Raw genomic sequence first — 10,535 nt, 5'->3', positions numbered from 1 at the left:
GTTATTAAAAACATTTTGTCTAACTTCAAGAGAAGTCAAATAGATGACATTAAGGTTCATAACCTGTGGCATGACACGTCAGTTAGTAACAACAAAGAAAATTATTGCATGGAGGCTCAAAAGGGTTAGCAGACAACAACAACAACAACAACAACGACGACAACAACAACAACAACAATAATAAGTGTGTTTTGAAAATGCTCAAGGTACCAAGGAAAATTGTCTCGTGTGTAATATAACATAACCGATAGTCCATAAAGAACGATTGAAAATTCATATAAGAGTGGAATGTATATTTGGCTCAAAGTATCACAAGTTATGCTATACAGAAAAGAGGTGGTCATTATGATGAGTATTTTTTGCAACAAGCCCCAATAATTATCTTGCCCTTGAACTACGAGGGTAATCTAACCTTCTGCTGTAAATGTTCTGAAATAACTTTTTGAGACAAAAAAAATTAAATCTTGAAATGATAATTTCATTTAGATTAGGAAAATTTTTAAATTTAAAATAATAATGAGGAGTAGAAACAATTAAAGCAAGTAATTGTTTTTGACAAGAAATCTTATAGTTGTTGAAAAGGGAAATTGCAGAGAAAGTAAATTAGTGGGTTCCCTCCCATTCAACGCGTGTTTTACGTATCAATCATGATGGATATGTCTACATTGCTCCTAGGATCTCTAAACTTTCGGGCTCTTTTTCTTCATCGCACTTAACCTGATCATAGTCCTCAATTGTCAAGTTCTCCATTTCAGTACTTTCTTTCGGTGTACAATCTTTGATAATCTCCCTCTTACGAACTCATTGTGTAGTATAAATATCGCATATTCTCGTCCACTGTGTATTACAACCTCTCCTTGATCTACATCCATTAGGGCCCTAGATATAGCCAAAAATGGTATTCCCAAATGTAGGTGCAAAATAATATTCTTTCATATCCATTACCACAAAATCCATCAGGAAAGAGAATTTGTTTACCTCTAGCGGTACATTTTATGCTATCCCACGAGGATGGGAAATTTTTTCGTTGGCTAGTCCTACTTTGACCTTGGCTGGTTTTAGTTCGAACCCTTGTAGTTTCTTGAAAGTTGACAAGGCCATGGTTTTATGCTTGAAGCTAGGTCGCATAATGCATTCCCTAAAAGCTTGTTACTTGCGAGTAGATCTTCTGGAAATGTTTGCTCAACTTGTTTCTTACTTCTTTGGTTTGTAATACCATGCAGTTGTGGTCGATAATCATTTTGGGCCATGTTTTCAATGAGTACTTTGATTTTCTCCGTTGTTTTGGTCTTCATAGTCCCTCATGTGGATGTGTCAAGCAGCATGCGAGTTGTTGGCTTCAACATACAGTTGTGAAGAATTGTATGATTTCCATTTTAGCGAACCTATGCCCTGGATATTTTTTTAACATTAGTTTGAACCTCTCTTACATATCATCCATTACTTCTCCTTCATGTTGCTTGAAGCTTGAAATTTTCTTCTACCTTTCCAAGTATTTTGTTGTGGGAAAATATCGATCCAAGAACTTTCTTTTAAGTTGATCCTATGTTGGGATAACACTTCCTTGTAATGTGTAGAGCCAGTCTTTTCCCCTTCATCTTAATGAGTAACGAAACAAACGAAGTCATTTGTCGAATTCAGATATCCCTGGTGGATTAATGGTGTTGTAGGCGTCCAAGAAATGTATCCGATGAGTGTTTAAAATTTTAGATTCCTTACCTGAAAATTAGTTTGTTTTAAATTATTCAGCACACTATTCTTGATATCAAACACCATATGATTCGCTAGTTAGAGCCCAAGCTCTCACACTATTCTAGCCTTCCATAATATCTTTAAGTAATGTGAGGATTCTCGTCTCCCATTTCTAACAAGTCTGATGAAGAGACTTGGATTGGGAAAATTTCCGTTTGATTTGTCCTTTCTTTAGCAATTTGGGCAACCTTCCGAAGTGATCTTTCAGTTTTGTTTATGTCTGGATCCAATGGCAGAATACCTGAATCCGTACCACGCATGAAATAAACTAAACATGATCTTTAGTAGGATAGAATCACTGTGAAACTATTTATTTTATTTTATTTTTTATATATAAAAATGCGAAAATAAATTAAACCTAAAACAAAAAGTAAGTAAGAAAACTGGTTTGTTGATAATATCAACAATCCCCCGCAACGACGCCAAAAATTTGATGGATAAATTAGGAAAGTGTACCAAATCGTTTACAGGTAATAAAGTGTAAGTAAGATCGTCTCCACAAGGATTGTTTCAACTCGGCCACTAGCATTACTTATTAGATGCAGATAAGAAAAACAATTAAATTAAAGAAAGCGAGTAAATTAGGGGGTTTTGCAAGTTCTATTTGATTGTGCAAAGCAGTAGTGAGTTAGAACACTCGTTTGATTGAAGAATGTTGGGAAAATTTCCGTTTGATTTGTCCTTTCTTTAGCAACTTGGGCAAACCTTCCAAAGCGATCTTTCAGTTTCGTTTATGTCTGGATCCAGTGGCAGAATACCTAAATCGGTACCACGCATGAAACAAACTAAACATGATCTTCAGTAGGACAGAATCACTGTGAACTATTTTTTTAATTTTTTTTATTTTTGATATATAAAAATGCGAAAATAAACTAAACCTAAAACAAAAAATAAGTAAAAAAAATTGGTTTGTAGATAATATCAACAATCCCGGGCAACGACGCCAAAAATTTGATTGACAAATTCGGAAAGTGTACCAAATCGTTTACAAGTAATAAAGTGTAAGTAAGATCGTCTCCACAAGGATTGTTGTTTCAACTCGGCCACTAGCGTTACTTATTGATGAGTCATAGAATAGTCTATTTTACTGCATTATTTAGTTTAGTTTTATTTAAGATTTGATTTAATTTTATTGCATTTTATTTCCTTTTAGAATATTTTACTTTAAATTGCTTTTTATTTTATTTTAGGAACGAATATATGGTGGAAGGTGTCTTGGAGCAAAAGAAAGAGGACTGGAGCAAATACAGTGCGAAAATACGAAGATACGGGACAAAAATATAATCCCACCAAGTCAGAAGCTTGGCACGGCCCGTGCCAACATGTGGCACGGCCGTGCCCGTCCTAGAAACCTCTTTTGCTACTTTTTCTTCGGGCCCAAGCTACCCTGTTGCAGCTTTACTGTTTTATCCTCTTAGTTGCTTAGTTTCTAAGTCGATTGTAAAGCTATAAATAGAGTAGCTCTCCACCATAAACATTCACCTTACTTTTGCTTAGAATATTTTAATTATCAATAAAAGTCTTTATTTCTTTACTTTCTTTCTTTCAATTTTACTTTACTGTTATTCTCTCTCTTCTTCCCCCATGTCTACGATGAACATGAGTGAGTAGACTTCTTTGTCTTGGGATTGTTGGGAAGTCTAATGACATAATCCTAAACAAACCAAGCTTAAACCCTAATTTTATGTAACCCTAATTTCTAATCTAGATTCACCGTCTTAACGTGGATTAACAATTATCAAACTGTGGAAGCGAAAGCGGAGGGTTTGATAATCGTTAATCCATCATCCCAAACATCAATTCATAAAGCGAGAGCGGAGTTTTGATGTTGGAACAAGTGAATCTAGACAATAATTGCAAAACAGTGAAATAGTCTTTGCAATTATTGAGACACAAGTAGTTTCAATCCTATATGCATCTTCTAGTAATCAAGTCAGCGAAATAGGCTTGGTTACTAGAAGTAAACTATCACCGGACTTTCATCGGAAAGGTGAGGGGCTAAGGGAGACCGGTCTTTAGAAATTAGTGTGTAAACCATGAAATTAGATGTTTAAGTCTTGTCTAGTGAAGGGTTTGTTGTTATGACGAACCAATGATCCCAAGGCTCTTTACTATTATTGTTAATTACTTTCAGCAATCAAACCTCCATTTACAAACTTTCTCCTCCTCTAATCATTCTTTAAAAAGTTAATTAAGTTGAACAACTCCCTAGCGGAACGATACTCTACTTACTACTATTATTTCGATAGGCCGTGCACTTGCGGTTTGGCCCTATCACTTATTAGATGCAGAAAAGAAAAACGATTAAATTAAAAAGAAAACGAGTAAATTAGGGGATTTTGCAAGTTCTATTTGATTGCGCAAAGCAGTAGTGAGTTAGTACACTCTTTTGATTGAAGAATGTTAGTAGCGGTTAGGATTCTTCAAATCCCCTCTAATCTCTTATTTAACAGACAACTCTTCATTCAGTTATACGACAATAGTTCTATATAACAGTCTTCTTCTTCTCTGTTCCTAATTCTTCTTCTTTCTTCCTATATAACAAACTAGATAACATAAAATATAATCACAAATCAGAAGAACAAAAACTAGATCTAGATCTTTCTTCCTTTCTCTATTAGTTTCTCTCTCTAACAATCTTCTTCTATGTTCCTAATTTCTTCTTCTTTCTTCTTTAGCTTCTTTCATTCTTCCTTCTTCCTTTGTTTGACTTATCTTTTCTTTAGCTTCTTTCATTCTTCCTTCTTCCTTTGTTTGACCTATCTTCTCTCCATTACTTGTATCAATCTTTAGATATGTTTTTCTTCTCTTGTTTGTTTATGTTGGCTGTATTGAATGTTTGAAGAAAAAAATTGCATGTTGTTGCAGCTAACAGTGGAAATGTTTCTCCTCCTTAGCTTCTATCATCTTTTTTTAGTTAATGGGTTTTTTTTTTTGAGTTAATGGTTATTACTGGATTTTTCTCTTCATCAACCCGTTGACCCGAACTATTTCTACCCGATGTACCCGAACCCGAGCAACCCGATTCAAAAATTTGAGTTCAATAGTGTTATTACTCTTCACCCGTGGGTTGGTTCAGTTTAGGGGTTTGGATCTGAACCCGAACCAAACCGATGCTCACCCTATTGAAAATTATAAAATGAAGTCAAAGTTAAAGTTGTGAAAATAAAGTAAATTATGAGTAGTGACAGCCAAAATACGTGTCCGTCTTTCCTCTCTTTTATTGTGCTAACGTTTGAAAATTATGAACGGTATTTTTTTTTTTTAAGAAATTTTGATTTTGATTAAAACTAAAAATATAAATGCTGGTTGCTTTCAAGTTATAACAAATCAAACTAACCATGATTATCTATTTCAAATTTCAATGACACCAACAATATAACAAAAAAATATAATCTAAATTCTTTTTTTAATGACACCAACAACAATCTTTATTATAGAAAAAATTATTTAAGGGTATAATTGGGATAATGAAAAAGTAAGTAAAAATTATGAATTTTTTTTTATGAAATTTTTATTTTGATTAAACTAAATATAAATGTCTGTTGCTTTTAAGTTATAACAAACCAAACTAACCATGATTATCTATATCAATGACATCAACAATGTAAAAAAAAAAATATAATCTAATTTTTTTTAATGACACCAACAACAATCTTTATTATAGAAAAAGTTATTTAAGGGTATAAATGGGCTAACAAAAAAGTAATTATAAATAAACTATTCCAGTTTGTTACACTTTTTAAATGATCAACGAAAAAAACCTGACATACATATATATATATATATATATATATATATATATATATATATATAATCATATCGTGTTTGTTACATTTTTTTAATATTTAAATTTATTCTTATCTATTTGTTACATGTGTTATTTGTATTGAAAATTGAAGGCATTTTTGGAAAGAGGAAAATTCAGCTCAAAAGATCTGAAAGATGTTATTTTCTTTATATAATACTAGCGTAAAGATGGACACGTGAGTGCCCGTCTTTCCGCTCTTTTTATTTGTTGGGTTTATAGACATGTGTTGGCTACATTTTGTTAAAACAATCGTTCTAGCAAGATGTCAGACAAGATGTCTTAACATGTTGGTACGATATCATAGCGTGCCTTGTTCTGCTTACTTGGAGATTTATTTTAAACGTAAAGATTTCCTGAATACTCTCTGAAGATTTAATTCACGTAAAGAGTTGACCAATAAGCGTGTTTCTAGAAGCAGAGATAAGCGGTTTATACTTAGCTTAGTCCTTAAGAATGTTGTTTCAACATTCAAGGAAACATCTAATCTGCTTCAGAATAATTGTGCTGAAATCTCGTGATTCAGCTGATGTTTATCTGGTTTTGTGCATCAAGCCCATTCTGCAATCAGGCTATATAAAGGAAGACTCAAGACCTAATTGACTCACTGAAGCCATCACTTACAAAAGTGTCATTTACCTAATTGATACTACTTAGTAAAATTCCTTCCTGGCTTGGTAGCCCCCAGACATAGGTGAAGTTGCACCAAACTGGGTCAACAAACAACCTATGTCATTTTATTTCTTGTCCATTTCAACTGTTTGATTAATTGTGTTATCACGAAGTCTTGACATCGTTCTTGACAACACATGTGTCGTGACATCGTGTATAACATTTTTACTGCGTGCCAAAATTTCAATATTGTGCTAACGCACGTAGAATATCAACAATATTTTATAGAAATTTTGCGTGTAAATTACAAACGATATTTTATATAATTTTTTATATAGACTAACGAAAAGACGGGCACTAATGTGTCCGTCTTTCCGCTCTCTTTATTGCGCTAAAGTTTGAAAATTATCAACTTTTTTTTTATATCAAATTTTGATTTTGATTAAAACTAAATATAAATGTTTATTGCTTTCAAGTTATAACAAACCAAACTAACCATGATTATCTATTTCAATTACATCAACAATGTAACAAAAAAAAATCTAATATAATTTTTAATGACACCAACGACAATCTTTATTATAGAAAAAGTTATTTAAGGTTACAATTGGGATAATGAAAATGTAATTATAAATATACTCATCTAATTTGTTACACTTTTTAAATGATAAAGGAAACACCAGACATATGTATGTATGTGTGTGTATCATGTTTGTTACATTTTTTTAATATTTAACTTTATTCTTATCTATTTGTTACGTGTGTTATTTGTATTGAAAATTGAGGGCATTGTGGACTAGCACGATCGGGAATCGATTGGATGATCGTTGGAGTTATATAATGTATAATGCATGCAAGTAAGCTCTTCACTGCAAGGCAACATGTCAGATTTTTTTTTTTTTTTTAACAAGACAAAGTGGAATATATTAACAATAATAAGCACTCCTCTTTCTTTTTTTGTCATTCTATCAAAAAAATAATAAGCACTCCTCATAGAACAAGATGTAATAGAGAGAAACGTCAAAGTCTTACAAATGCTAACTAAGAGTGTGTTTGAATGAGGTAATTTGGAAATTTTAGAGAATTTAGAATTTTAGGGAATTTAAATGATTCAATTAAATTACTTTCATTTCTCAATTCTTTTGTTTGGATGGAGTAATAAAAAAATTTAATTGTCATCATTTTTGGGCATCTTTTATAAATTAAAATTTTTTTTTGTCAAATTTGAAAATTGAAATTAAGCGCCAATTGGTAAATTTCAAAAAAATTGAGGGGTCAATTTATAATTTTCAGAAAATTTGAGGGATCAATTTGCAATTTTTTGAAATTTATAGGGGTCAATTTGAAAATTTTGAAAAATTTAAGGACCAAAATGCAAAATGAAAAAAATTATAACAATGACTAAATTTAAAATTCTTAGCTTTTAAGTATCATTTGAAATTCTCTAAATTTAATTTAAACAAAATACTTCATAAATTTCTATCATTTTGAAAATTCTTCATATTATTATCCAGACAATGTAATTCACCTAAAAGTATTTGAATTCCCTCAAAACAGTATTTTACCTCAAAACATTCCCCCATCCAAACACCCTCTAAGGGAATCAAAAAACGAAAAAAAGGAAAGAGTTAAGAGTTGTTTGACAATGTCCAAACAAGAGAACGGGGTTAAGCCACCAACCATGATAATCAAAAGCTAAATTAACTGTCTTCAGCCACCGGTAGGATAGTAACTTGACTTTATCCAATAAATGATGAATAGAGTCTTCCTTTTTACCATATATTCTAGTATTCCGCTCTTTCCATATTACCCAAAACATGAAAACCAAATTACAAAAATAATAGATGGTTGAACTTTTGAATCGTCAGTGAAATAGTCAAAACTGAATAAAATGGTCGAAAATACTTGAATAATAAACCAAAGAAAAACAAATCCAATAACAAACATGTTGTCAAATGTTGCTGAAGTAATTACAATCCTAAAACAAGTGATTAATGATACATTGCCTAAAAACATGTCAGATCATTTGACTAATGACTAAAATATGAGATTTTGACAACATTGTCTTTGTCATTCATTGAATTGACTTGGTTTACGAGGAAACATCCAAGTAGGACACAACCTAACAAAGTCAAAAGTAGCACCAAAATCAAACTAAAAAAAATATTTTAAAAGTAATTAAGCAACCACCACCACTAATTTTCGATTATAAATTACAACATGTGTTGAACATATGTTGTAGCAAGAATAATGTCTTCAAAGAGGTTCTTCCTGATTTGGGGGGTTCTCTTTCTTTGTGTGTTGAGTTTCTCTACCAAACCATTAGCAAGGAACATTCCTAATGTTTCTGAATTCTACTCAGGTAAGTGAACTTCATCGAATATAAATATCAATTTTTTAATTATTTTCATTTAGACAATTATGGAGAATGAATTATATAATTAAGCTTCCTTGTATTTTATAATTTAATTATTTTATAGGTACAGATGAAATGGGCCTGAATAAAAGATTCCTTGGTCAAGAAAATAAACGACCTCCATGTAAGAGGGGAAGAGTGACTTATGCTGTGAGTCGATTGAGCCAAGACGATCCACGTTGCCACCACTATTTATGATCTGTCGTTGAAAAATATGGAATTCTCAATAAAACAATGTATATTAAGTGATACTATTTATTTATTGTTTTTGACAAATTTAAGCGATACTATTTATGTTATATTCTAGTGTGTGGTGTGTGTTTGTATTTTAATTATATAAATTTGTTATAATTTAATTCTACCATTTTGCTTTTATATATATGTTTTAGTTTTAATATTCAATGAGCATTTTTTTTTAACAAGACAAAATAGAATATATTAACACCCCAAAAGCATTCTCCCTAGCACAAGACGTGTCCGAGAAAAACATCAAAGTTTACAACAATAACAATCCAAAAGAACGACGGAAAAGAAAGAAATTGACAAACGTCAAAACAAACAAGAGGACAAAGCCACCAACTTCGATAACATAACCCAAAATAAGCATATTTTGCCTTCAACCACAAAAAAAAAGCAGCTTGATTTTATCCAGAAGCTTAGGGATTGTTTTTTCCGTATTATTAAAAATTATGTTGTTCCTTTCATTCCATAGAACTCAAGCACGAGAGAACCAAACTAAATGCATTTAGGATCATCAAGCTTTAGAAACACCTGCTGAGTGAGAAAACTGAAGAAAATGGTCTAAAATTTCACAGGGATCAATCGAGGAAAAATCTAACCAATTACGCACAAGGTGTCAAAGAGAACTGAAAATATTACAAATTAGAAACAAAGGATTTGTTGTTTCAACATTAAAACACCCACTCACGCCAAGCAAATAATAAAACCTTCAAGCGGACATATTTATGCCAGATGAATTCCGAAGCTGCAGTAAAACAGTGTGATTCCTTAGTTGTGAGAAAATGGTACACACCACGAACTGTGTATCAATCAACTTGGTCTAACTGTTAACGACGTTGATCATCAATATTAACTTGCAAAGTCACATTAAGAAGTAAAAATCTCTACCACCGTTCTCCACCTATGAACAGACAAATCATACAGCCTCCTAAACCGCTCACATATAGTATTCTCCCCTAACCACGGATACGACCAGAAAAAAAATATATGTGCAATTGCCAACCTTTCTCAATAAATACTCTTCAAACCAGTTCACCACCTCTAAATCAACACCATTATGTATATGCACCAACTTCTACCAACAAACAGACCCATCAATTCCCCCCTCGTTCACACACTCCCTCTCCATACCATAACGCGTTGATAACACTCTAAACGACAAACCCCCTTTATCCATCATCATACTCCAATGAATAATAACTAGTGGCTAATCAATTAGCAGAAAATCTATAGTTACAAAATTGAGAATTAATTAATTCATTAAAGACATAAAATAAGAGGGGATGCACAATCCTAACATTAGATCGAATCAAAGTTGAATCAAAGTTTATAGATAGATAGATAGATAGTTGAATAGATATGAAAGTTATTCTATTATGGATACTATTTCTCTAGATAAAAATAAAAAATTATATATGAGTGGTCTAGTAATAGACACACACATACTGCGAGAGAGAGAGACGTGTGGAAACCTGCAATGAAACCCAACCCTTGCATAAAATAAATAAGACTATTACTTTTTCCAACCTATGAGGTTCTCACGCGCCCAATTTTTTTTTTTTTAAATTTCCGACGGATTTTAGAATCCGAAACGAGTTTGGATTCTAAAATCTGAAACCTTTATATAGATAAAACGAAGACAATAACTTCCTCATTTCTACAGTTTTATGTTTGAACATTTGGTTTGTAACCTTTGGATAATTTATG

General features: G+C 32.1%; 1 long non-coding RNA gene across 1 annotated transcript; it reads left to right on the top strand.

The window, feature by feature from the left end:
• The first annotated feature begins 8,405 nt into the window (after positions 1 to 8,405).
• On the top strand, positions 8,406 to 8,963 carry LOC146928944 (uncharacterized). Its single transcript, XR_015008226.1, has 2 exons — positions 8,406 to 8,534; positions 8,653 to 8,963. It is a non-coding gene; the product is annotated as an uncharacterized LOC146928944 (long non-coding RNA).
• The last annotated feature ends 1,572 nt before the right edge of the window (positions 8,964 to 10,535 follow it).

Source organism: Medicago sativa, chromosome 4, assembly GCF_051527215.1.
Source record: "Medicago sativa cultivar Bolivia chromosome 4, Bolivia_mono, whole genome shotgun sequence".
In the NCBI taxonomy this organism is placed as follows: domain Eukaryota; kingdom Viridiplantae; phylum Streptophyta; class Magnoliopsida; order Fabales; family Fabaceae; genus Medicago; species Medicago sativa.
Note: the sequence above shows the minus strand (reverse complement) of the source record. Positions and strands in the feature narration are given on the sequence as shown.